This window comes from Cyprinus carpio, unplaced genomic scaffold, assembly GCF_018340385.1.
Source record: "Cyprinus carpio isolate SPL01 unplaced genomic scaffold, ASM1834038v1 S000006731, whole genome shotgun sequence".
In the NCBI taxonomy this organism is placed as follows: domain Eukaryota; kingdom Metazoa; phylum Chordata; class Actinopteri; order Cypriniformes; family Cyprinidae; genus Cyprinus; species Cyprinus carpio.
Window position 1 is genome coordinate 889,301 of NW_024879334.1, and position 2,511 is coordinate 891,811.

At 37.6% G+C, this 2,511-nt stretch overlaps 1 pseudogene; it reads right to left on the bottom strand.

Moving 5' to 3' along the window:
- Positions 1-272: 272 nt before the first annotated feature.
- LOC122134009 overlaps positions 273-2,511 on the bottom strand; it is a 31,950-nt pseudogene continuing 29,711 nt past the window's right edge.

A 2,511-nucleotide genomic window follows, 5' to 3' on the forward strand; every position in this document is an offset into this window, starting at 1 on the left:
CCCAGCCACTAGTGTACACAAACACATACACAACTACACACAGACTCTCTTTTCCACTCGTGTCCTAAACAGGTGAGACGTGATGCAATAAGCTTCCAGCAACACATAATTTTTGTTCCTGTGAATCTAGACAAAGAAAAGAAGCTCAAGTATAACATTCATTCTGACATCATTCCCAGACTTCTGCGTGTGTTACTTCATGCGTTTTCATGACTTTACTATTATCCTGACATGTGCAAAATGTTCTGTTGCCTTCCGGCTTCATTGCATACTTAGCTGCTAAAACCGACGTGTCGCTTTACACAAACACAGGTCTCGGCCTGGCTGGAGTCCAGCACATCCAGGCTTGACCTTTGACCCCTGCACACCTGTAGAGTCCCATAGAGTCTCCTGAGACACATCACTGCCGCGTCTCCTCCACGTTAAGGAATATATCTGCGGCGAAAGGCACCTCATCCAGAGACAAACCAGTGTCTAAAAAGAAGCGTGACGGAGGAGTCAAACGTTTCAGTGGAGGAGATCCTCGGCGTTCCTGAATCAACCCCGTTCTGCTGGTGTCGGAGTGCGTAACACGGCCGGAGAGATTCATGTCGAACCTCTGCTAAATATAGATTTGTTGGTCCATCTATGTGCAGCGGGTTCAAACCCTCTGCAATTGATAAAGCTACGTTGTGCCAGTGATGCATCAGTGTTCCAAACATTGCTGCCGTTTAAGTGATGCTTAAAGGAACAGTTCACTATTATTTACTCATCCTCATGTAGTTCCAAACATGAACAAATGATGGACTATTTAAAGAGCAAAGACACCACAGGCTAATAAGAGAAAAATTATAACTATTAGATATCACAATACATTCCTCGGTTGATTAATCATAGTACATTTTAAGGGCATTATTTTGTTTTCTGAAATGTTATGCTTAAATACGCAAAAGAAGCATTATTAAATACACTGCAAAAAAAAAAAAAAAAAAATGAATTTCTTACTTAGTATTTTTGTCATTTTTCAGAGTACAAACATCTAAACATCCTTAAATCAGGATACATTTAACTGAGAAGATATTAAGTCTTGTTTTTCTGAAAAAATTTATCAAAATGAGAAAAAAAAGAGAAAAAATATCTGTCATAAATAATCTTTTAAATTAAGATTCTTTTTTCTGATGACTACTTAAAATAACTTTTTTTCTTGTTTTAAGCAAAAACAAACAAAATTTGGATACATTTTTTAAAAAAACAAACAAGACTAAGTAAATTTGTTTCTCAAGTAAATGTATAAGATGTTTGTACATGAGTGAAAACAAGACTTTTTTCAAATACACTAATTTCCATACATTTTCAGAACAAGAAATATGAACATCGGTTCAAAATTCTTGTTTTGATTTTGCTAGGATATTTATACAGAGGAGCTCTTTAGATTTTTTTTATTTCAATAAATTAGAAAATACCCGATCAGAAAGAAAGGGATATTATATATATATATATATATATATATATATATATATATATATATATATATATATATATATATATATATATATATGAACAAACCATAATACATATAAGAATAAAACTCTAAAGTTTGATGTAAAAGTACTGCTGAAGTGGAGAAAATGTAATTTGGAATTGAGAAAGTTAGAGCTGCAAATGGCTAAAGTGTAATAAAATAAATATTTAAAGTGTATTTTAGAGGGATATCTTTCCCATAGTCTGAAAAAAAGAAGACTTTGTTATGGAAGCAAAATAGCCCAAAATCTCTACAACAGTTTTTTTTCTGTAATGCCTTTTGACTAAATTTCTTCCACGGATGACAAGCTCATATGGGTTTAGAATGACATGAAGGTGAAGTAAATGATCATTATAATTTCCGGTGAACTGTCCGTTTAAAGACCCCCGGCAACTTGGCACATGACAGAAATGGTGCATCTTCGAAGACAGTGGCGGCCCTGATCGACACATGGGATTTCTGATGAAGGCACAGGAAGTCGTATCTCGGTCTGTGTGTTCAGTGCTGGAGGAAAAGCAGGCACAGGTCGCCCTCCCTGCGGCAGTGCATTCAGTGTGTTCACAGTTCAGTGACGTGGAGTGGGTAACTCGGGGGCGCGTGGCTCGGTAGAGGGGTTTTTAACCGGTGCAGGTGGCACCGGTGGCACAGCAGGTGCCCATCCAGCGGGTAACAGCGATGCCCCTCTTCATCATTCAGCTGCAGACCGCAATCCTGCAAAACACATGTGTTTGATAGAAATGAAGTCAGGCCCTTTTTCAGCATCAGAATACAATGAATCATCACTCTTGTGGCTGCAACCACACTGTAAATAATTTAATGCACAAAGCTTGCTTTATGGACAGACTTTCCTTCTGCAAGCCAACTGGGGAAAGCCACAGCCAGAGGAAGAAATCCACAACTGCCGTTTGGTTAGTAAATAAATAAACACAAAAACATATACGGAAGCTGAGGTTGAATGTGAATCAGTGTTTTGACAAGGACTTCAAATCATTGACCTAATCTCAAACCTG